The sequence below is a fragment of the Papio anubis genome, chromosome 6 (genome assembly GCF_008728515.1).
Source record: "Papio anubis isolate 15944 chromosome 6, Panubis1.0, whole genome shotgun sequence".
NCBI lineage: Eukaryota > Metazoa > Chordata > Mammalia > Primates > Cercopithecidae > Papio > Papio anubis.
Window position 1 is genome coordinate 163,793,702 of NC_044981.1, and position 25,693 is coordinate 163,819,394.

The 25,693-nt window shown below is 49.4% G+C and overlaps 1 long non-coding RNA gene across 2 annotated transcripts; it reads right to left on the minus strand.

The window, feature by feature from the left end:
* Positions 1–1,285: 1,285 nt before the first annotated feature.
* Positions 1,286–23,453, minus strand: LOC110743198. Of its 2 annotated transcripts, none has more exons than XR_004184482.1 (3): positions 19,717–23,453; positions 19,071–19,166; positions 1,286–4,191 (listed from the first exon to the last, which is right to left on the minus strand). It is a non-coding gene; the product is annotated as an uncharacterized LOC110743198 (long non-coding RNA). The 2 variants fall into 2 exon arrangements; XR_004184481.1 differs by lacking the exon at positions 1,286–4,191 and having other exon boundaries at positions 12,611–19,166; positions 19,717–20,264; positions 21,506–23,453.
* Between the last annotated feature and the right edge of the window lie 2,240 nt (positions 23,454–25,693).

Here is a 25,693-nt window from a genome sequence, read left to right on the forward strand (position 1 = left end):
TCCTCGGCTGAGCCAGCATGAGCCAACCTGTTTCTTCCCACGCCATCTGGGCCTTTGGGCCCTGCCAGGTGGCACCACTGCAGAGGGCAGGACTGAGTGGGACACGTAGGTGTGTGGTTACCTGCCCGAGGGAGGGCGGCTGACCACCTGGGACACCATGCCCAGGCACACTCCCTGCCACGCAGGCCGGCCCTGAACCATGGAGTTTAGGCCAAGGGGAGGGGCCGTGGCTGGCATTTGTCACATGTCTCCCTGTGTCTAATGTGCAGAATTCAAGAAATACTTCTGAAGGCAGGATTGCCATGTGCCCCGCTGTCCGCCAGGGTTCATCCCAGGTCCCAAACCCACCATGTGCTTCTTTACAGCTCATCATAAACCGGTCAGGACAAAAGGAGTTGCCCAGCCAAGGGGGGATGCGAGCCAGGGCCTAAATGACTGGGGGCAAGCCGGGAATCACACTGGATTGCAGCCTGATTAGGCTTGTGGGGCCGGAGGGGATGAGAGTTAGCCGGGGCAGTGGAAGCGGCTTCCCTGCCTCTGCTGTCGTCTCAGGTGGCAGTGTCTGGTGCCTGAGCTTCCATTCACGATTTGTTTTACAACCACCACGGCGAGTACTGGAGGGCCGCCTGGGGAAGCAGCTCAATCATGAGAACGGGCAGCCCAGAGGGCAAGTAGGGCTTAGCTTACCTGATAGAGTTCCTTGTAGAAAATTCCTTTATAGAAGTATAGTTTTCCTTAAAAATTTTGTTCTTCTTAAATTAGATGTTGTTCTTAAAAATATAGAAATAGGCCAGGCATGGTGGCTCAGGCCTGTAATCCCAGCACTTTGGGAGGCCAAGGCAGGCGGATCACGAGGTCAGGAGTCCAAGACCAGCCTGGCCAACATAGTGAAACCCTGACTCTACTAAAAATACAGAAAGATTAGCCGAGCATAGTGGGGCACTGTAGTCCAAGCTACTCGGGAGGCTGAGGCAGGAGAATCGCTTGAAGCCTGGAGGCAGAGGCTGCGGTGAGCTGAGATCGCGCCACTGTATTCCAGCCTGGGAGACAGTGGGAAACTCTGTCTTCAAAACAAAACAAAATACAGAAATAGTATATAGGTGCATCCAGTAAAAAAAAGGATGCATGCCCCTTTCCTCCCAGAAATTTAATTATCTAGAGAAGAGTTTGACGTCTCTGTCTCTCCCTAGATATATATACACATACACACACACACATTGAGCCTATATTTTATATATATGCATGTCCATATATACATGTATCTATTTATATTCATTTATACATATGCATATGTATACGATTTTTCATACATGCTATTTTTATTCAAAACTTAAGCAATAACCTTCAAAGCTTGTCTTTACAAGATGTTCTCAAGTACCTTTCCAGTCTGTCTTTCTACAGCTTTCCAGCAAATTCTTTCCAAAGACAGTGGAGAAGTTTCCAGCAGGAGCAGCTGCTGAGAGACCCACACTGCACACACAGGCCTTGCCGCCCACTGAATGGGAAGAAGCGACAGGATGCCTTCTCAAGGGACCACTGAAAAGACGCGTCATTGCACGGTGGCGGAAACAAACCAGGAAAATGCCTCAGTCTCACCTGCTGACACTCGCTGAGATTTTAGATAGCCCCTGGAGTGAAGGGACTACAAATAGGTCACATCACCCAGGGTGGCATTATCTCACTTGAGGATAAAGTTCAAATTGTATGGATGTTTGTGGTTGTGGGAGCAAAGGCACAAAATTATCTTTGGAGATTTTTGGACATAATTTCCTATCACTGTGTCTTTGTCTGTAGAGACAAAAATAATTGATAGAAAAAAAATGCCTAGAAAATTCCAGTAGCATCAGCACTTTCTGCCCCTCATCCAGGCACAGGCGACAAAGAGGTACTTGGCGCTCTGCTGTCCAATCACAGCCCATCACAGCCCGGCTTCCTTGGCTCTCCAATCACAGCCGTACTTGGCCCTCAGCTGTCCAATTGCAGGCTGGCTTTCCTGGCTCTCCAATCACAGTCGTACTTGACTCTCAGCTGTCCAATCACAGCCCAGTTTCCTTGGCTAATCTCTGCACTCGGCTGAATCTTTTCCACCCAAAAAGCCACTTGCTCCAGTTTGCGGGGCTGGAGGAAACGGCTGCTGAGCTGCAGACCTGGTGATGCCTGTGTGCTGCCGAGCTGCTCTCTCCAAAGCCGGGTGCTGCTCTGTCACCCGTGTGTAGATGCATTGTGGATAGCGTGTCTACCTGCCCCATACTCCCTGTCATCCCATCTGCTGCTCTAATTTTGGGATCGCACTTCTCTCCATGGGAATTTGAATTCTCTGTTTTGCTTAGTTGTTCACTGTCTGTTTCCTCCACTAGAACTAGGCTTCTATGAGAATGGAGACCCCCGGCCCTTTTATCAGTGTGGTACCCCGGTACCTTAGGAAGCATGCCTGGCCCAGGGTAGACGGTCAATAAATAGTGTGATGACTTTAGAAGTGGATGCTGTATCCCAGGCTGCAGAGGGCTCATGGGAAAGGAAAAGGACCCATGAACTTCGAAAATAAAAAGGATGTGTGTGTGCATGCTTGTGTGCATGTGTGAGTGTGTGCATGAGTGTGTGCATGTGTGAGTGTGTGTACCATGCACACGAGTGTATTCTGAACCAGGACCTCCATGATCTGCCTGACTGTGAGAGTGGGACAGGCCAGATTCTCTGCACTCGGACTCACCTAGCATTGCTGCCCTGACAGAAAGGGTGGAAGGCGGTGATCATTCACAGAGTTGCCGCTCTTCTTCACTCTGGTGCAAAATAAGGGTGCCTTAGCCCAATCAGATGCTGTTGGTCAGGGGCCCTGCAGACTCTCGACGGTCTTGGCTGGCTAGTCAGGCCACTCAAAGGTCCCAGGTGGAGACGTGGCCTGAGAGAAAGACCCAGAATCCCAGGACATCACCAGCAACTTCAACCACGCCATGGAGGCTGGGAGGATTCACAAATGGTGTGAGGATGGGAATATTTCCTCCAGACTTGCTTTCCAGACCCCTCAGTGGGTCTGCCCTCTCTGATGAGTAATGGAAATTAGCTAAGGGTCTTGGCTGAGGACCTGACACAGCCAACTTGCCCCAAAACTTTTTCTCTGATTGGCTCTCTGGGTTCGCCTTGGGGGAGGAAGAAGCTGGAGTCTGGAATGCCCTGCTCAGCTCAGTAGGTGGCCTGTCTAGCCAGGGGAAGGGGGAGTGGTCAGCCCCTGCCAAGATTTTAGATGCTTTGGAACATTGGCTAAGAGAAAACACTTTCTGAAGCCATGGTTGTGCAAATACAAATTGTTCTTCTCTGTCTCACACACACACACAGCTTGAGTACATTTATTTCCAAAGTGTGAAATTCCCTAGACAAGAACTCGTTCTACTCTTTATAGATACATTCTTCATCTTTATGTGGATAAAAACGTATAAGATACATTTGAATTTATTTGGTATTGCTTTTATTAATATTTCAGATGTAAATGTCAAGAAAATTGACATTAATTTGTTTACACGAGTAGGTTCCTTAAAAAAGCAAACCATTGATTAGACTTCCCTTAAATTAATCTTTGACCTTTTAACCGGAAGTTTGCTGATTTAAAACGTGATTCTACAGCACGAAGACCGCATGGAGTCTGTGGTGAATTCAGCCGTAGCAAAACAGTGCCATCTAGTGGCTGGTGAAGTCTCGATTCTCCAGAACACGCGTGCTCTGAGCTTTGTATCACCCGGGGTATCTGTCATTTTAATGTCCAACGAATGACCTGCAGGTTCGAGCAGATCTACAGAATCACTCTTTTCTCAAGCTGATAGAGTCCAGATGTTAATTTTAAGGATTGAAATGGCTATTGACACCTTTTAAATCCTTTACACGTACATGTCTTTGGCCTTTGGCACCTCAGCCCTGGGCCAGGTCATGGCTCCAGTACACACACAGAGCTTATCATGCCAAAACCAGCTCTGAGAGCCAAGCCAGCTCTGAGTTTCTAGAGATTGCATTCTCTTCCCTCAGGCAACTCCATGTCTGCAGAAATGTGTAGGCTGCCGGAAGGCAGGCTCAGGGGTCGGGTAAGATAAGAGCCTCGCTTTGCTTATGATGAGACCACTGGGCGACCACGTCTAAGACCTGCTCTGGTCACAGGAACACTGGGCGGTGCTGGGAGCTATCTCCTCTAAGAAGCATTTTATTCTGCTACAGAGAAAAGGCAGAGAGTGAAATATTACTGGTCATTAAAAAAAAATCCCTTTGAACATAGATTAAAAGGAGGAACTGGGAGAAAAGGGGAGAAAAAGCAGATGAAGCCATGGTTTCAGAAATTCAAACCCAGCAGAAGTGCTGGAGGGACAGGGAGGGTGTGGCTCGGAAGGATGGAAACAGACCAGGTTTATTTGTGCACAATGGGAAGCTCCTCAGGAGACACAGGCTGCGGAGGGGGAGGGGAAGAGCAGTCTCTGGAAACAGCCCCCAGAGCCAGAGAGCGAGTCCTAGAGGATGGGGTTGGTGAGTTGAAGCAACCAAGGGAGAAAGACCAGCAGACAGTGCAATAAAACATCAGGAAGGTCTTCTAATATCAAAACACAGGTCATTCGTGGAAATTACAGACAGGCCAGAATTGAAGTAAAGTGTTGCCAAAAAATAAAAATAAGGTCCAAGTTGATTCACTGAAAACAAGGTTAGTGTGAAGAAGTCCACGTTATCCTAATGTCTTAACATATTGCTCCAACTTGTATTTTCTCTGAATGCCAAAATGTCATCTTAGTATATTAACATTTATTGGTGATAACATTTATTGGTGAAGCTCAATTATGTATCTTGAAGTTCACATTTATGCAATGTATCGGGGGCTATTCCAGAGGCTTTCAAAATTATCCAAGTCTTGAACTTTTGCAACCCTCCTTTTTAAAGAAGAAACAGGTTCAGTGAGTCATTGACCCACCTGAGATCACCTAGCCAAGAAATTACAGGATTAGGATGTGAACCCATGGAGCTCATCTGTTTCCATGCTCAGAATTCCTTTGCAAGACTGTGTGGCTCTTGTGTCTATGCAAGCATGATAGTCCACGTTTAGTCAATGTAAAAAGGCATTGTTTTCATAAAACTTCCATTTTCACTGGAATACTTTAAGTGACAAGAACTTTACCCCATTTATCATTGGCCATAATCTTCAGATGGTCTAGCAAGCTTCCCTGAGCAGTGTTGCCAGGACATTAGATTTACCTGTGAGATTTGCTTTGTAGATCCAAACTGGACAGAAAAGGCTGACTTCACAGAACTTTGGAAACAATCTGCAAACATCGATTTTACTTTCAATTGACTAAGAAAGTGATTTTTCTTGCTTATTAGCTATGACATTTGGGGTTAAGTTGCTTAAAGCTCTAGATTTGCTCTGATACAGTAGTCTCTAACCACACTGGCTATTTAAATTTAAATTCTAATTAACTAAAAGACGTTGCATTTATGAACTCAGTTCATAAGTTGCACTTGCCACATTTCAGAAACTCAATAGTCACATGTGGTGAGTGGCTACCATACTGGACAACACTGATCCAGACCAAAATACTAAGTCATTTAACTTTTCTGAAGCTCAGTTTCCTGTTTTATAATGGGGATAAGATTTATAATGATCATTATCCTAGCACAGTTGTTGGTAACATGAAATAATGCATTAAATACTTTGCAAATGGTAAAGAACTATCCTCATGTAAGTTGTTTTTTAATTATTGCAGTGTTGTGAAAACGTAGAGTCTTTGCAATACGAAGACCTTGGCCCCAGGATCTTGTATTCACATTAGTTTTTTTCAGGAGTTGGACTATGTATCTTGAAGTTGACATTTTTGCTTTGTTCTTTAAGACTGAAGGCCACATTCTGCACCACTGACAATTTCTGACAGTTTCTCGTACTGTGGAAGGTTCTATTCTATACACATATAAAAAGTGAAATTTATCACTTTACCATCTGGACCGTGTCTGTTAGAATTTAACAGGAAAAAAGCACAATTACCTAGAGGCTGGTAAGAGTCATGATCTTTCGCCCCATAGAAAGTGGATGTTGCGGATCACAGAGAAGGTGAATGAGGAGCAGCGCTCCCTTGTGTTTCATGGGGTCAGTGATAACCGAGTTCATTAACGAGTGACAGGCTTAATGACTAACATACCTTTAACATTTCACCTGTAGCTCAGATGAAAGAGAGAATGGGACTTCTTGGTACTGACTGTTTTCCTGTGCCTCAATTGGTTTCTTTTAGGGAGCTACAAATGTAAGTGTCCACTGATGATTGACGTTTTCAGCCAGCACAATGGACAGAAGTCGAAAGAACATCCAGGGCAGGCGCAGTGGCTCTCGCCTGTAATCCCAGCACTCTGGGAGGCCAAGGCGGGCCAATCATGAGGTCAGAAGATTGAGACCATCCTGGCTAACATGGTGAAATCCTGTCTCTACTAAAAATACAAAAAATTAGCCAGGCGTGGTGCTGCGTTACTGTAGTCCTGCTACTTGGGAGTCTAAGGCAGGAGAATCGGTTGAACCCAAGAGGTGGAGATTGCAGTGAGCTGAGATCACACCACTGCACTCCAGCCTGGGTGACAGAACAAGACACTGTCTCAAAAAAAAAAAAAAAGAGAGAGAACATCCTTGTGGTTTCATTTGGTTCCTGCTTCTCTTTATAGCCTATGGAGGTCTGCAGAGCCTGTAGGTACACGTGTCCAGTCATCACGTCATCTGAACTTCTGAACAGCTCTTGGCCTCCAAGAATCCCTGTGGTCACAGACAATAATGAATTGGAAATTTGAAATATCTAATTCACCTGGTGTTTCTTTTTCACTCTGCACCAAATCCTCTAAAACGAACAGTGGTTCTCAGATGCAGTCCTCCAGTGAGCAGTTCCCACTCACGTCTCAATAGGATTGGACAACAACGAGGCATGTGTTGCTCTTGGACAAGGACAGCAGGGGTCTTGGGATTGTGATTTGTTAGGACATTCTTTGCCTTTGGGAGGTTAAAAGGAGATACAGGAAAAGTCATTGTGAATTTTATGATTGCGTGCCCTTGGCTTTGTGGTTAGGGGCAGCCATATGAATTTATCAAATGTCACTAGAACTTATAGATTCCAAATCTACTCTAAGCAAAACTGTGAACTTTGACGACATGGTCTCTCTATACTTTGAACTCCTTATGGCATGCTCTCCTCCATAGGCCTGTGAGCCCATGAAAAAGCCGAACGGCATTCTCTGAAAGGCTGCGGCATTCATCATGTGCATCTAGAGATAGACCTGACATATTTTTCCCAAGCTGGTTACATTTCAAGTCTGATCTTTACCTGGATTCCAGTCTGAATTCCAGGGAATTCCAGCGGCTGACCAGGAAGTAGGGCTATTGTTACTCCCCCGGTTATTCATTGCCACAGTGTCATGCCCTGTGGCCTGGGGTGGTCACATAACGAAACATTTCAGAGCTTCTGATGACAAATTAGTGTGGTCTTACATGGCTTGTCAATGAAGAACAAGAATTGGGCACCTACTGTGTGCATAGTACGGAACCGGAAAAGCACACCCAGGAGCTCAGAATCCGAGGTTTCTGCTCTCACTGTTGTACAAACACTTGGGACTCCTGGGTTGCCAACGAAGCTGGAATCCAGTCCTGAATTCTCAAGTAATGTTTCCTTTTGCTGAACTCCTATCTGGTCCTATTTCCGATCAGGCTTACCAGAGGATAAAATGGCAGCCAACGGTGACTCTCAAAGTTAAGTGGAAGGGAACACAGTCTCTTTTCTTGCCGCGATGGTTCATTACGTTTGGAGTCCTCACTTCACCCAGAACTTTGTGTTGTTGTCACAGAATGCTGGTGAGTGAAATGCCTGTTTTATTGTTGGGTTGAAGTGAGCACATGTTGAATGTGGTTGGAGTGCGCTTTCTGGAAGGAGGGAGTCTCAAGGATGTGGACTGGTCAGTAGCCCTTTTTCCTCAGAAAGCTCACCTGCCTGTAGAAGGGGACCCTGCTGTCTTGGCACGACAGCTCCCCTGGGGTCAGCCTAGGAACCGGTTTCAGCAGATCCCCTGTGGCTCAGCCCCTGTCTGAAAATTGGCCTCTGGAGTTGGAAGCCAGAGGAAGGGGGCTGGAGGGGCCTAGGAGCTGCCAGGGGTCTCTCTTCTCAGCCTATGATGGCAGGACTCATAGCACAGGGAGGAGATGCGGCCTACGCCCCGCCAGCACTTCGCACTCCTCCTGCCTGGACTGGTGGCAGTGGGACCTGCTGTCACGTGGTGTGAGCCCTTCTTCCTCAAAAGACTGGAGATGCAGGAGGGCCAGACCTCTCACTCGGCAGGGTCCCAGGGGTGTGGAACACTCCCCCAGCCCCCTCTCCATCCTGTGTCCCAGCCCCACCCCAGCCTATTGACTGGGAGCAAGCAAACATGCTTTAACCCTCTAGCCACGGGGACAGCTGTCTCTGCTAGTCAGGACCTGCACGAGCAGTACGGAGTGTGTAGATAGAAATGACTCGGGGATGGCTGGGTCCCTGCCACACTGAGGAGCCGAGCCCACTTCTCTCCATGAATCAAAGGCTTCTATGTGGTTAGCTTTGCTTTCAAGCCCCAACGAGGCGTACGCATCCCCAGGCTCCCTCCTCAGAGCTCAGCAGCCCCAGTGGGAAGACAGGGCCTTGTTCCTGAGGGTTTCCATGAGTCTTGCCCTGGTCTGGACTAGGTCCCCTTGCCTGGGGACCAAGGACACCCATTTGTGGCACCTCCCCTGCAGCTACCGCTTCCTCTCAACCTTTCTAGCTGCAGGCCTCCAAATTCTCATTCGGCTTTCAATTTGGACGTCACCTCCTTCTCCCCACCCCGCCCTGGAGCTGAGGTCTGGGTCAGAACCCCAGCACCCCCGGTGATGGGGACACCCTCTCGGTGGTGCATGCCTGCCCGTCTCCACCAGCCGCATTGGGCTACAGGTTCCAGGACCTGCCAAACCACTGTGTGCATAAAGAAAGAAGCCCCTTCCTGAGGGCTGCTGAGAGCTGAGGACCAGGTCAAGGGCTTGGACGGCTGATGAGCAGGAGCCCAGGAGCCAGGAGGAGCCAGGAGGAAGCAGCTCCAGGCTCAGGCAGCAGCACAAGAGAGGACTGAAGGCAGGCAAGCCGAGCTGGGAGGAGACAAGGCCCTTGTTGACATGCCCTGAGGTGCTTTGTGCTGGCTGGCCATGTCTTCCACAAGGAGATGCACGAAAGGGTTTTGGAGGAAGGTCATTAGGGAGAGAAGGAAGCTGGGGCACTGTGTGTGGCTGCTCACTGGAGGGTGTGCGTACTGGGTGGTGTTGAAAATGACAGAGATGAGGGCTTAGGGTGGGAACGCTGAGATTCCCACAAATCCCATCTAAGGCCCCAAGGGTTGTCAGAGGCCCAAAGAGGCAAGACTGCGTGTCTAAGAGATGCTGATGAGGCAAGATGAAGGGTCCTCTTGGAGGTGAGCATGGCTTACATGAGACCCTCTTCCCTCCAGGAGAGACATCAACATTCTGCCTTTATCTGGCAAACACTCGGGGCTTAGAAATTGGAAAAAGCAAACCCACGAAGGAAGTACAGGCCAATGTTTCTGAGATGACGGACCTGGCTGCTGTCCCGCACTGAGGATAAAGAGCACATGTGACCTCAGATCACGGACCGAACACTCCAGCCACGTCCTTTCTTGTCTTCCGGGTGGGTTGCCATCCACAGGACAGCTGAGAATCATCTTTGAACAAACCCGCACGGTTGGATTTAAGGAGCCGTGTTTCACAGTCCTTTCTGCTGCCCCAGGAATGCAGGTGGACGTAGTGAAGCTCTTCACCAAAATGAGTGTGTGCTTGGCCCAGCGCCATGCTCTGGCTTGTCGGGATCAAGGCCAGGAGCCTAGAAGGGGTAGACTGGACCCGAGGCCAGGCCAGGGCATTGCTTAACAGAACAAATACTGATTTAATGGAGGGGAGCAAACAGCAGCTCACTTTGGTATTTTTGGCAGTGCAGAATTATAAGCTAGCGGCGTGTCATGTCGCCTGCAGGGCTCCTAGCTACGTTACCAATAAGCATCACACCATTGATTTCAACCATCCCCAGGACGTGTGGCAGAGCCGGTGTTTTACTGAGCTCCCCAAATGCACATCCCATTACGAGAAGTGCACAGTGACTTATCTGAACTTACTTGATTTAAAAAGGTATTTACACATTAAAAGAAAAACACTGAGACAAATATCCCCACAATATTCCATAATTCTTTAAATGCTCCCAATGAATATGATAATTCATATTCAATTTCTGTTCTTCCTGAGCTATGTGAATAGTGGACTTAACTCTCCTTTTCCTTACATGGACACACGGTACTCTCAGGGAAGGTCTTGTTGAACTGTGCAAACAAAGTTACCCAAGGACAAAGAGTATGAATGTCCAAGTCCAGTGAATGACTGGAATAAAGACTCCTTTTAATAAGGGATGCTAACTTAAATTGAAATTATTTATGTCTTTCTGTACAGGAAAAAGTAATTTCTTTCAAAAATAAACCAAATTGGCCGGGTGCGGTGGCTCACCCCTGTAATCCCACCACTTTGGGAGGCTGAGCCAGGCAGATCACTTGAGCTCAGGAGTTCAAGACCAGCCTGGTCAACATGGTAAAACCTCATCTCTACTAAAAATACAAAAATTAGCCCAGCGTGGTGGCACATGCCTGTAGTCTCAGCTACTAGGGAGGCTGAAGCTGGAGAATCACTTGAACCCAGGAGGCAGAGGTTGCAGTGAACTGAGATCACGTCATTGCACTGCAGCCTGGGTGACAGAGCAAGACTCTGTCTCACAAAAAAAAATGTTGGGGAAAATATTTTCACATACTTGAGAAGCTCCTGTGGACTTTATTCTTGCAATCATCATGTATGAGTGGCATTTTAGTACCACGTTCGTGCACTCCTGGCAGGCTGGCTCTCCATGCAGCACAGCCCACACACAAGGTCTCTGTTCTATACTTTTTGGAAAAACTGGAATTTTTTTATGTAGCTTTGGCTACATCTCAAGAACAGCTCTCTCTCATTTTTGTTTTGCTAAATAGCAAGTTAGATTTCTAATTCTATTCTCCCCGAATGTGTGCTTTCTTTTAAGGAATATGTGGGATGCCTGTAATCTTTCCCTCCCACTTTGGGAGGCTGAGGCGGGTGGATCACCTGAGGTCAGGAGTTCGAGACCAGCCTGGCTAACATGGTGAAACCCTGTCTCTACTAAAAATCCAAAATATTAGCCAAGTGTGGTGGCAGGCACCTGTAATCCCAGCTACTGCAGAGGCTGAGGCACAAGAATCGCTTGAACCCGGGAGGCAAAGATTGCAATGAGCCAAGATCATGCCACTACACTCCAGCCTGGGCAACAAAGCAAGACTTTGTCTCACAAAAAAAAAAAAGAAAAGAAAAAGAAAAAAGAAAAAAAGAAAGAAAAAGAAAGAAAGAAGAAGGAAAGAAGAAGGAAAGAAGGAAGGAAGGGAGAGAGGGAGGGAGGGAGGAAAGAAGGAAGGAAGGAAGGAAGGAAGGAAGGGAAGGAAGGAAGGAAGGAAGAAAAAAGAAAGAAAGAAAGAAAGAAAGAAAGAAAGAAAGAAAGAAAGAGAAAGAAAGAAAGAAGGAAAGAAAGAAAGAAAGAGAAAGAAAGAGAGAAAGAGAGAAAGAAAAAGAAAAAGTGTAGGCCAGGCACAGTGGCTCACACCTGTAATCCCAGCACTTTGGAAGGCTGAGGCGGGCATGTCACCTGAGGTCGGGAGTTTAAGACCAGCCTGACCAACATGGAGAAACTCTGTCTCTACTAAAAATATAAAATTAGCCAGATGTGGTGGCGCATGCTTGGAATCCCAGTACTCAGGAGGCTGAGGCAGGAGAATCACTTGAACCCCGGAAGCAGAGGTTGCAGTGAGCTGAGATCGCGCCATTGCACTCCAGCCTGGGCAACAAGAGTGAAACTCTGTCTCCAAAAAAAAGAAAGAAAAAGAAAATATGTGGGACACGTACTTTCCTAATTAATGACACTAAATAACACCCAATGCAGTTTGCCTTCACCTTTCAGTCATCACTGCTCAATTTAAAGACTGATCATTACAGTCTCCTGCTTAGAAGTAAGTCAGAGAACACCATTCAAGCCCCTCCTTCCTGGGGCAGAACTGAGGCTCTGCGGCTCCCTGTCCCACTGGGCTCCAGTGATCCCCGGCCTCTGCAAAGGGAGATCTGTGCCAGGCACTCCTCTCTGCTTATTCCCTCTGACAGCTAATGAAAGATGGGTGCAGTTGCCACGGCAACACTTCCTCACCAATGCACTGCGGTGAAGATGCATTCTGAAGATACAGAATGTCTAATCTAAAAATACTCTTTTGCGGCCAGGCACAGTGGCTCATGCCTGTAATCCCAGCACTTTGGGAGGCCGAGGTGGGTGGATCACCAGGTCAGGAGATCGAGACCATCCCGGCTAACATAGCGAAACCCCGTCTCTACTAAAAATACAAAAAATTAGCCAGACATGGTGGCGGGCGCCTGTAGTCCCAGCTCCTCGGAAGGCTGAGGCAGGAGAATGGCATGAACCCGGGAGGCGGAGCTTGCAGTGAGTCCAGATCGGTCCACTGCACTCCAGCCTGGGCAACAGAGCGAGACTCCGTCTCAAAATAAATAAATAAATAAATATACTCTTTTGCCCTTTTGGCTGTTTTCAGGCCGATAAACTCAGAAAATCTGACTTCTCTTCAATGTCCCACTCACTTAAAGATCTTCTTTGACCAAACAACATTGCTGGACTTCTCATCCACATCCCAGTGTTTGAGGACAGGAGCCACATCCTGGTCTCTTTAACCCTGGGCCACCTGGGAAGAGGAGGCTGACAGGCCAGGCTGAGAGCAATGCTTTGTCTTTTTAAATACACTTGTTATTTTGAAATAGTTTTAGATTTACAGAAAAGTTGAAAATGTAGAGAGTCCCCTTGCAAGCTACCAACCTATAGACCCAACGCATTTACCCCATAGGCCTGTGCCTGCTTCTCCAAACGCTGAGCATCTCCCACAGCCACGGCACATTGGTACAGCTCGGAAGTAATGCTGCCATGTGACAGTTAGTGGAGGGACAGCCTTTATTCGGGTTCCTCCAGGTTTCCCACGAGCGTTCTTTTTTCTGTGCCAGGATCCTGTCCTGGACTCCCTGTTGGACTCAGTCATCATATCTTCTGGCTGCTCTGTGGCAGCTTTTCATTTTCCTTGTTTTTCATGACCTAGACCCTTTGGAAGAGCACTGTAGTTTGTAGGCTGTCCCTTAACTTTGGTTTGTTTGCTGTTTTCTCATGATTAGGCTGGGGCTGAGGGTTTGGGGAGGACAATCCCCTGGTGAGGTGCTTCCCTGTCCCATCATATGGGGGATACAGAAGAGGGACAGGCCTCCTCACCAGCGATGTTAACCTTGATCCCGTGGGTACCGTGGTGCCAGCCACATCTCTCCACTGCAAACTCTCCACCTTCCCTTTCCACATGCAGTTCTGCAGGAGCGAGTGCCCAGGGAGCCAGCAGTCAAGGAGAGAGCAGCTAATCTCCACCCTGAGGAACGTCTATGTGTACACTGTAATTCTTCCACAAAAAAATACCTGTCCCTTCTCCCCGATGTATTTGCTTACTCAATCATTGAACTGCATCAGCATGGGCTCGTATATTTACTTTGCACTTTGGGTCACCATCCAACGCTACATTATTTCTTCTGTGGCCACTTCGAGCTCTTTCCCATTGGCTCTTGTGTCCTTCTGATGGGCCATAAACAGATATAGACATATGTATATGGATTTTCTTTCCAGTGTGTTCTTACTTTCTAGAACTAAAATGTATTCCACGCTTTTTTTTTTTCCCCCTTCTTAAGGGCAAGAATCAGCATTTCTCAGAGGAACCCACATTTGTTTTGTTGGAAAATTATATTAGAAGCCAAGATTTGATTGCGGGCTGTGCTCTTTGGCTGCTGAGGTGCCATAGTCTCCAGGCCCTCAGGGATGGGGGGAGGAGACACCTGCCTGTGTTCTGCCTCTGTACACACATCTGTGTTCATGTCTGTCTCCAGCTGCTTTTGCATTGCAGTGCACGTGAGTTCATACGGATGCCTGGCCCCATCCAGGACCATGGGGCTTATTCTGACCCCCACTGCATAGCTGTCACTCCTTCCTCTGGCAGCCAGAAGCCTGGTTCCCACCAGGTATGACCCTTCCTTATGTGTTCAATCTTGTACACGCGTACAGTTATTTCAGGATTGTTGAAATACCGTTTTCAGTCTACTTTCCTTTCTAAAAAATGTCTTTCCCCACTATGTCCTTAGCTGTGTGTAGTTCCATGCAATTCGAAACAATAAATGCATTGCTTTATGTTTGGATTAAAATAGGAACCAAATCTTGAGTAATTCCCTGAAAAACCCAACTTTAGTTATGACTGGCATTGGCCTCTCCTCCCCTGGACTGAGCTGATGTAATTCACACACGTGGCTTCCGCTTTCCCGAGTGGGGTGAATGGCTTCCCCCATTCCTCCTCCTCGTTTTCGCAAAGGCAGTTCCAGTGGCATCGTCCCGGTCCTTGGCGTCTCCCTCTGTAGGCGTGGACCCTGCTTCTGTGGGTAGAGCTGTGTTAGGAGACAGGCAGGAGTGAGGGTGTCACCTCTGTCTGGGGCCACTCCCGTCTTATTCGGCCTCCTCAGTTCTGTTTTGTGGCCAGGGGACAGCCCACTTTCCAGCCACCTTCTGAGTCCCAAGTCCTCCATGCTGGGGACCCTACTGTCTCCCAAACACATCCAGACAATTTTGAACACAAGTATGTGAGCTAGCAGACGTCTAGCTCTTTCTCTCTTTGCCGTGGATCTCCCCTTTAGGGCAAGATTTTGGAACCAGACTCCAACAATGTGAAGTTCTTCATGTGACACATATGAGGCATTGAGGGCCCAGGAAGTTTAAGTTCATAGGCTCAGAGGGCTGCGCAGCATCTGTCTGCTTAGGAGGAAGCTGAGCTGGCCTTGAACCAACCAGAACTTGATGAAGGGAGATGAGTCCCTTTCTTGGAAGACAGCGATTTCTAATCATGGCAGCACAGTCTAAATTTCATCTTTAAATCTTTGAAAGACACCAACCCATATTCCCAAAAAGTTAGCTTAAAATTACAGTTGCCTGTAACTAGCATATTTATAATCTGGATCCATTGGCTCTGGTTCTCTGACCTGCCTGGGGTGCAGCCGGGAGATTTTAGCCACAGAACGTGGCGTCATCTACCACTTGTAGCCACGGTGTCTCAACTTGCATTTTCTTCCCTAAACCTTGGTTTGGGATCCAGTGCTAAGAGTTACCCTCAAAAACAAAACAAAACAAAACAAAACAAAACAAAAAGACAAGAGGTGTTTGGAATAGTCTTAGAAGCCAACTACATCTAAATTTGGTTACTTGATTCTCTTTGGGTTGTTGCTTTTATTAAGGTGGACACTATGAACTGTGGGACAAGAAGGGCACCTTCTCCTGAGGGTTCCAAAGAGCTTGCTGTTTCCCGAATGCTCATAACCTGTTTAAAACGTGAATCTTGGGGTTCTAAGTGGGGGCTCCCTGACTGTAAGCACATCTGTGTTGGTCCTCAGCAGTAGAGGAATATTCATAATGTGAGTTGTTTAGTATAAAACCAATGAACAAACCCTGGGACCAGCTGCTTTTTATCACTTTCTTTAAATCCAAAGAAAAGCTTTTCAAAAAAAGGGAAAAAAAAAACCACCTCTGTGGATGGGAGTGGAATATCCCTGGGGCCTTGTTCACAGGACGTCCGTAACCTTAACCGTGCTGTTGAAAGGAGCAGGCCGGCCCCCAGGAAGGCGAGCGCCTGTGTTCCGGGGGTGTTTATCTGACACTTTCCTTGTTGGAGGGAATCCCTCTCTCAATGACATCATCTGTTTGTCTGGGAGAGACTGGACTTCATTCCCCTCAGGCGCTTCCAGGTGCAGGGCCCTGCAGGCTGGGGAGGTGACTTCCCAGGCTGTGTTTCATAGCCCTTGTCATTGCCCTCCCTGAAGCCACAGCCGAGCAGGCGCCCTCGCCAAGCACAGGCCGTGCTGTGCCTCTCTGCATACGGCATCATCTCCAGGACTAAGGAGGGACGAGCAGAGCTTGTCTTTGGGAAGACGGTTCTCTCGGCACTCACTGTGTGCCTCGCACTGAGCCAGGTGCCGTGGAGCTTACAAAGTTAAACAAAATCCTTCCTGCCTCAAGGACCCCAGTCTGGAATCCTCTTGGGAACCGCATGCTTCTGCCCGCGGTTTCAGCCCCTGCGTGCAGTCCCCACATACCATGGCCGGCCAGAGCCTGGGCTGCTGCTGACCCTGCTTCTGTCCTTGCTCCGTCTGCCCACTTGGCCTCAGCCTGTGGAGGGTTTTCCTGGGTCTGTGTGGCTGGCCACCTGGGGGGAGCCCCAAAAGGGGCCACTGCATTTAAATCACAAGCAAGAGGCTGCTTCTCCTGCGGTCCCTCACTGGGGGGCTGTGCCTGCCTATGGGGGCCATCAGGCCTTCAGCCGCCTGCAGGGACCCCCGACGTGTGCCAGTGCCGGCTGCTGAGTTAATGCTGAGGGTGGGGCCTTCCCACTGGGTGTCTCCCCTTTCTAAAGGGTGAGGGCGTGAAGCTGTGGGGTGGAGACTACAACAAGCTCAGGTTGCCCAGAGTGGATGCTCATCTTCCTGCAGTGGGGTGCACAGGGCCTCGCCCCCAGCCTTCCAGGCTCTGGTGTTGCCTCGGACACGGCTCCTCTGTGTGCTGTGGCCTGGCTTGCATGGGCAGAAGGGGCTGGAATGACCCGGCTCTTCAGTGCTGGTGGGGCCATTCCTCCCCCACATCCTCTCTCCTGTGCTTTGAAATGTCAGAGACGGGGAGGGGAGGAGGAAAGGAAAGGCTGGCGCTCACCTGGCCTGCTTCTGGGCTAGGGGGAGGCTACATGAGAGGGGCTTGAGGGGACAGTGTAAAGCCCTGGAGGGGACAAGGGGATCGCCCGCCATGCAGGGGCCTTTCTGGGCATGGTGGGAAGAAGGCAGGCACGTGGGGAGGAGCCTGCCATGCTCAGGAGGTGAAGGGGGTCCTTGGTGGAGGGGGCTGAGGATGTACTGGATGCTCCGGAGGGTCCCTTGTAGGACCGTCAGCCCTTCCAGGTATGGTCACTACCCAGCCATCTCTAGCTGTTCTCATCCAGGTATCTCAAAATATGACCACACAGCAAATAGGACAGAAACATTAACTTGCCTTTACTTACAGGTATTGATCAGACTGTGTGAGTCAGCCTGGGCTGCCAAAACAAGTACGGCAGATGGACGGCTTACACCACAGACCTGTCCCGCAGGGCTGGAGGCTGGAAGTCGCAAGCCTGGCAAACCAGACAGGGCCCCCCCGAAGGCTTCATTCAACAGAACCACCTCTGTAAAACCCCTGTCTCCAAACACTGCCACATCCTGAGGAACTGGGGGCTAGGACTTCACTCTGTGAATCTGGGGAGACAGGATTCAGCCTGTGGCACAGACTTAGGTCATTTCTCCCCAGACCTGAAGGCAACCACCTGAGGGGTCTTTAACATTCCTCCAGGGCTCATTTAATAGACATTAGACCTTTCTTTTAGGCACAGGTAGGAGTCCCTTGATGTGGAAGCTGTGCTTAGGGAACAGACTTTGCTCTTCAAGTCTCCGCATGGGAATGAAACTCCCACCCAGCAGTGATTTTGCTGACTCTGCTGCAGTGATCTGAAAATTTGGAGGTAAAAATCACTTCTCTGCTAAGGTGCCGTACACATATCGGATGACATTCCCTAAGGGAAAGGAGGAGTGTCTTTACCCGTGTGATTGTTACCTGAGTTTGCTGTTGCTTTTGGAGGCTGGTAGGCAGCCATAACCCACCTCAGGCGAGCTTCCTCGGGGCTGTGTTCCCCTTGTCTGCAGAGTGAGGGCAGGGGCTGAGACTCCTCCCAGGGCCGGGGTCTCCTGGGTTCTGCTTCACACGGGGATGATGACTCTCCCCTGCTGGGCATGCCACTGACTTGCCACTGACTTGCTGTCATCCACAATGTGAAACCACTCTGTGTCTTTTTTTTCTTTTTTTTAGTTTCTGATTTTGTGGAGAAAATGGGGCAGTGGGAAAGCCGTTGTGCTCTTTTCATGAACAGGGTCACTGTGGGGCCCAGGGCAGAGCTCTCACTCCGCTCTCTCCTCTGCAGCTCTCTACGGCATTCTGTTTGAGAAGAGCAAGGAAGCTGCCTCGCCAATGACTGCCTATGGGAGGCCCTGGGCTTCGTCATTGCCTTTGGGTACAGCACATTTTTGTGTGTGCGAGTCAAGCTCTACATTCTGCTGGGGGTCCTGAGCCTGACCATGGTGGCGTATGGGCTTGTGGAGTGTGTGGAATCCAAGAATCCGATCAGACCCCACGCTCCAGGACAGGCGAACCAGGCAGAAGATGCAGAAATACAAACAAAAAATGTGAGAGCAGCGAGGTCCGAGGAGGATGAACTCAGAAAGCACCAGCCAGAGTTTTCTTAGAAGATGCCTCAGGACATGGAGCGGTGCCTCATCACCATCTCAGTACAATTTGGCCATTGTGAAGATATCATATTATTTCACTCTTTATGTATTTTTTTCTATTCTAACAAATTATTAGTCTACCATCTTATCAACAGAGATGAAGTGTATACATGAATGTATCAGTTAATTTGATTTTAGATACAAAAGATAAAGGTCTAATGTACAATCAGCCAATTAGAATTTGCCTGAAATCATAGATTCACCCTAGTTTTATTGCTGTAGTTGTTTTTAAGAATTGGAAGACGGCTTAAAACAATGTAGACTAACCCCACAATTTTACAAATGGGCAAACTTTTAAACTTCTAACTCTACTTGGATTAAAACCTCCTGACAAGTCAGCTGACTCAACCTCACAGAGTCAGGGGGTGACAAAGTCAGACTGGGGCTCAGGATTCTTGAAACGTGTCGGGTCTGCGTTTCTAAATAAAGGAAGTTATTTAACGGACTCTCCTCCTGCCCAAGTACTGTTGTGTTAAATACTCACATGGACACACACAAACGCTTCATCGCATCAGTGCTTTAGCGTGCTGTGGACTTCGTAGACTTTTGAGAGCATTTCACACAGAGATGCTACATGTGCCTGTTCATGTGGAAAATGGTACCGGCAGTGAGTTGGGCGATATTTGCCCGTCTCAGTCACCGTCTGGTCCCTTGGCACCTGGTCTCCTCTCTCCTTTGTTCCTCCTAGCAGCGCCACCGCCCGCCCATCTCCAAGGCTTCTTTCTTGTCCAATATGCTCGGGTCCTCTGACCCTCCCCAGCCCTTCCCAGCCCCCTCCCTCCCTAGCACCCTCTCCAGCACCCCTCCTCAGTGGCCCCCTTCAGTCCTCCACCCACATATCTCCCTCCCAGGTCCTCCCCCTGGCACCCTCAGCCACCTCTCTGCCCCTCTCCTACCCTCCCCTCACTCCCCAGCCCTTCCTGGCCTCTCCCTGGCCTTTCCCCAGCCTCCCCAGCCCTCCCCAGCCTGTGTGCCTGGAGCTTCATTTCTCTTTTGTTCCTTTAATCCTAAGCTGCTTCCTTCCCCTTAAGCTGCTTCCTTCCCCTTCCCCTTCCTCTTCCTCCCCTTCCTCTTTGGTTCACACCGAGGCTTCTTCTAGACCTTCTGGGTCCTGTCTGTGGCTCTCCCACCTGCATGTTGTTCGTTTATTGTTTCCACGAGCGTCTCCTCCTCCTGGAACTTCAGCTTTCCAGCGTCTAGTACACAGCACTAGCAGGTGCTTCATATGTGCGGAAGGAAATGGGCCTCTCTGTGAAATTCCAAATGCTTCCTTCACTCACCCTCATTCTTTAGGACGCTGGCCGCCTCTGGCCGTGGGAGGGGAAGTAAATGCCTCCTGGCCCTTTCTCCTTCCAGTCAGTGTCAGCCAGGTGCCCAGATGGGCAACGATCAAAGGCAGAGAAAGTGCAGCTGCCACAAGCTAATGTTTCCTGGCCTCTCGAGCTGCCCCACATCGAGCTGCACATTTTCTCTTACCTGTTAGAATTCCCTCGATAGCCCAGTGTCTCTGACCACCAGCAGCCACCTTCTTGTCACCCAGGCTCACGTGCTCTTCATGTGGGACATGCCACCCTCTCCTTTGCTTGACTGATCAGGGAGCAGGTTCTGCCATTCCTCCTCTCAGTTGCTTCCTGGTTCACTGGCCTCCCTGCAGGGCTCGTCCTCGCCTCCTTCCAGGCTATCAAGAGAGGGATTTTGCTAAACACAGGACACTTCACCCTCCAGCGTCCGTCTAAAGAGCACAAACTTACCTCCTGGCCAGGACAGTCCAGGCCTCCGTGAGTTAATCCCAGCTACCTCTCTAGCCTTCTGTCCATTTCACTAGACTTTTCTATCCAATGTCTCTTTAAATACCGAGGTCCTTCCCTTGTGGGCCCTTAGCTCATGCTGCTCCTGTGTCTCTATCCAAACCATGTTTACCCTCCCAGACCCACTGGAATGCTGTTAACTCTTTGCAAGTTTCAACCATCTTCCTAAAGCTGGGCCTCTGGGCTCTCTAATCCCTGCCCTGCTTTGCCCTCCCCTTTCCCCCCATGTGCCACTGGCTGCCTGGCACCATCCCTAGCTGTGGGATCCATGGCCATCTTGCCCAGCGCCATTACTGTTTGTGGGATTGATGACAGTCTTTGCATCTCCCACAACACAGAGCTCCAGTCATGTCAAAAGGAGTTGAGACTGGCTAGGGTATTTGTGTAGAGGGCCTTCACTGAGGGCGAGGTGACATATCACGTCCCCTCCACTTGGAGGTTTAGGATTTTGTAAATTGATGATGGGCACTCCTGGTGCTCCTCAGGATAAGTCCTATTTGGAACTGGTCTTTGGTTTCTCAGTCTGCTCAGAGCATTTTGAACCCTGTAAACCCTAAGTCAGTAGGAACTCCTTAAACCTTCGGGGGTAGTGAGGCCTTTGCAGAATGTCTTGGAGACAATGAACTAGGCCTGCTCATGAGGTGTGTGGGGGCACTAAGGAGTGAGCCCTGGGCCACAGGCTGAAGGGAAGGACCCAGAGCTGAGAGGAGTTGGAGAGTGCGTGTGCACGTGTCCAAACCAGTGTGCAGTCCCAGGGTTCAGGGCCCAGAGGCAGAGGGGAGTGTGAGAAGCAGTCTTGATTATTATTGTAATTGTTTTAAAGGGAGGCTGGGAGGAGCCCTCATCGATCTTCAACCCTGGACGTTTCCTAGTGCTTGGGTGGCTTGCTACTAGACGTTGGAGTGAGCTGCAGGGTGGAATGACCTGGCTTAAAAGAAGGCGGGAGTGGTCAGTGCTGTTGTGGGAGGTACTCAGTCTCTGAGACTGGATTTCAATGCTGGGAATCCCCTGGCCCATTGGTATCTTTCTGACACACTGTGGTAGACACTCAAACATGAGGAGCATGTAGAGAGGCCCCATCTTGAACTCCAGGCTCAAAGACCAACCTTACCCCAGTGACAGGGAGCAAGGATCTATTTCCATTTCAGAAGTGAGGTGGAGCAGGGCAGCCTCTCCAAGTACTCTGGGGGCAGAGAGCTTGCTACTTTAGAAGAGTCCACTTGAGGTGGCAGGATCATCAGAATTCTGCTCAGAGACTGAGCCATGATCTGGTTCTGCTGCTGTCGATGCTTACAGGAAAGTGCCAGGCTCTGTGTGACAGGAGCCCGAGCCGCCTCTGAGTCACTGGAGGGGTTCAGTCGAGCTCGATGGAGGGTCTGGTTGTTGGACGTCCATGAGGAGCAGCCGGCTGGAGCTACACAGATGTCGTCAACATACAGCATTTCCCCACTGCTGTGCACCTGACCAGTGACTTGTCTGGACAGCCAGGCTCTCCCTGAAGGTGGCTGGTGGCATTGGGGACTTTTCTGATTTCTTCATCCTTTGCATTTTGGAACTTATGAAGCATTTGTGGACATGCCTAAGTGCCCTGGTGAGAGCCTAGAGAAAGAGAGCAAACCAGATTCCGATCTCTTCCTGGTCCCGGGGGGAAGGATGTATGGCTGGGTCCCTGGGTCATATCAGTATTGCCAGCCCAGCACGTACTTAGTTGGAAAGTTGCACAGTAATAGGCCTTCAAAGCAAATTTTTGGTTTTTGGGGTCTCCAGATAGCATTTATTTCAATCAGATCACCTAAACACCATAGAAAAAAGAAGTTTCTCTCTCCAGTTTTCACGTGACTGCTAGTGCGTCCAGGTCACTTTGATCACAAAACCTCTAACCAGTCTCCAGGTTAAGGGTCCAATTTGTGAAACTCTTAATAGGAACCTCCCTTTCCATTGTGTCAAAGCAAATTAGTGAACCTCGCTCTTTTTCAGTATTCAGTGTGTAAAATGGGAATATTCCTACTTCACAATAATTAAAACTGTGTGTATCATAAAATGCTATCAAGAGCTATACAGTGGAGCAATAAGAGCGGCCATTCCCTAGACCAAGCTTAAAACACAGTGCTTTTTAGTCAATCCCTAAATGCAATGAGCTCTTCTAAGCTTTCATAACATGCCATTCATCAGTCTTAAGTCTCCATGGCCCAGCTCCCAGGACTCAGAGACAAATACGCACTGTTTTTACTTGATCAGAGATTTAATGAAGGCAAGATTTTAAAAAATATAATGTATGCCACAAAATATTATACAGAATTTTCTAAAATCTAAAAATTTTTCTATAAGAAAGCCCTTAAATATAGAAATTAAAAAGTTAAGAGCATACAATGAAGAGACAGGGAGGGTGCCGCTGACCCAGACCTGTTTCCCGTCTGCAGTTACTGTCGCATTCTAAGATTGGAGCTTGCTGAGCTTCCTCGCAGCCACGGCAGGAAAATAAATGCAAATTATAAAATAGTCAGTTTTGATAAAAAGAGGCCTATCAGCATCAGCAGAGATTTGTTTTCTAGGTGCCAAAATGTAAGGGGATTTTCATGTGGGTCCCCAGCCAAAAAGCATGGAGCGAGTGTAGTGGACACTCTTCTCTGATGGGTTGTTATGGCTGATTGTGATCGTGATCTTTGATAACAGCAGTGCTCCCATTGGAACGTGATTCTCTGAACGTGTGTGAGCGAGGTCTGCTAATGAGACCAGGAGTGTGCACCCTCCTGAGATGAGAGCCTTCCACGCCTGAGCTCGGGGCCTCTGTAGCACCCGCCCAGCCTGGGTCTGTTTAGTCAGTGAGGCAGAGCCATCGCTACCTTACCCCAGTGAAAGCTGTGACACCGAGATAGGTAACCCACAGGAGAGCTCCAGCGCACTGAGGTGTCTGGCCTTTGTAAAGGTACTTGAGTCTGTTCCAGCTTCACAGTCAAATAAGAAACAGGCATTGCTTTCTCTTCCCAAGTTCATTTCTAGGCCCAAGTCAAAACTGCCTGAGTCCCCAGGATCCCACTCCAGTCCCTCTGGAATGTTCTTTCTCTCAAAGTTCCCGACCCACCTTCTCCTAGGGTCCCAGGGCAGACCAGCTGAAAGAAGGTCCGAGTCTGGGGCAAGAATCAGGAAGCTTTGTCTTCCTTCCTCCTTCTTCCTTTCCTCCCATGGGGTCAGCGCCCTGGAAGGGGCAGGAAATCCAGAAGGAAGCGGGTGTGAGGTGGGAATGGCACTTGAGAGAGCTGCAGGTGCCATGGGGATGGCCACGCTCTGCTTCCCGAGACCGCCTGTCCAGACCCTACTCAGCCAGACAGCACATGAGGAGCAGTAGCCAGGGACGTGGTGCCCTGGTGGACAGGGGCTGTCACCGTGGCCTCAAGGAACGTGCATGTGCAGAGAACAGTCCCTGTTGGGGAAGACAGACGCTGCCGTGGGATTCCCCTGGTGACTGTAAAGCCCCGATCCTACCCACGTTGCAAATGTCCCACTCCCTGCTCCCTCCGGCCTGGCCTGCTGGCTCATCATCCTTGTCGGGAGGCCCATCTGACTCCCAGCATAAAGGTCCCTCCCACAAGGTCCTGACTCCCTCCCTTTCCTTGAGTCATAGAGCTCCCCAATGCAAGGGACGCCACAGTCCCTGACTCACTTTCCTTAGTCCTCTCCTGACATGGGATCCTGGTCTGAATCCTCTGACTCAGTCTGGTCATTTCTGTTTGCAAAATAAGACAAAACAAAAAATCTGCAGAGGCGTTCCACCAGTCTGTTTGGAAGGTAAGTCTCACACCAGGCATAGAAGCAAGTTATTTATCTCCCATGGCTGTACTCGTCTGCCTGTCCTGACAGCATTGTGGGCCTTAGGAGCCTCCTTCCTCAGGGAATGCTTCTTTCCCTTCCACTGCTGGCAGTGCGGCTTTTGCTTCATCTCCAGCCACGGCCACCACAGGCCACCAATGACAGGGAGTGGGCCTTTGAAAATACAACCCGGCAACCCAGAGGGTTTTACCTGTTCCACTTGGAAGTGTGCCCGTGGGCACCAGTGTGTTGTGGGCACATCGATGAGCTGCGCGGATCCACACACTCCGCTCGAGGTACAGCGGCCCTGAAGAGAAGCAGGTCGGGCTTTATCACACTCTGTAGGGAGCCATGGATCTCACTTGGCCTCAAGCGGGGAAGAAGCCCCACTGCAGCCCTCATCCCTCCTTCCCAGGCCTTCCCACCAGGCCAGCCCCTTGGGCCTCCCCTCACTCCTCCCTCCACCTGCGGGTGCAGAGAGGCAATTGTGATTTCTGTTCTTGCAGCAACTTTCCTGAGCCTCATCACTGTCTGTTCAACTTCCATCCTTAACCCTGACAAATTCCAAGCAGGTCTCATTCTCCTCACACAAGAAAATTATCTAATAAGCAAATTAGGATATTTATTCATTCATCCAACAAGTATTACTTAATATCAAGCATTTGCTAAGTGCCACATATTGACTTGCATATAGTCAATGAAGCAGGCATTAAACAGCAATGTTTTGTTCTCAGTAAGTTTCTATTCTACAGAAAAAATGTAAAATCAGTTTGTGGGTGGCCAGAGGCAGGAAGAGCAACGGAATAGGGCGAGGGTGTGAGGACAGGCACGGCGCAGCTGTGTGCAGGGCGGAAACGCCACTTCCTCTGACAAGCTGGTGGGAGAGGCTGGAGCGCCCAGCAGGAAAGCCAGGGAGGTAAAGCGGAGCTGGGGTCGGAGAGGAGGCCCACGGAGGGGCCCAGATCGCACAGGGCCCAGCACCAAGGTAAGGCCCTTAAGCTTTATTCTGAGCCACATGGGAACCCATATTCGTTTCCCAGGATGTCATAATAAAGCACCACACAGTTGGGTGGCAAAAACAGCAGGAATTCATTCATTTTCCCACAGTTTGGAGGCCAGAAGTCTGTCAAGATGGCAGTAGGGCCAGGCCTTTCTGAAACCCTTAGGGAGCATCCTTCTTGGTTCTGCAGCTTCCGGAGCTGCGAGCCATCCCCAGTGTTCCTTGGCCTGTAGATGGACCCCTCCAATCTCTGCCGCCATCTCCACAAGGCCTCTTCCCCTCAGTCCCCTGAGTGACTTTGCTCAGCCTCCTCCTCTCTATGTCTCTGTGTCTAGTTCCTCTAAGAACAGGAACTTCATGTCACTGGAGTCCACAGAAGGACTCCAGTCGTATTGGATTAACCACATCTGCAACAACCCCATTTCCAAAGGTCACACCCCGAGGTTCTGGGAAGATATGAATTTTGGGGGACACTGTTGAGCCCAGTACAGA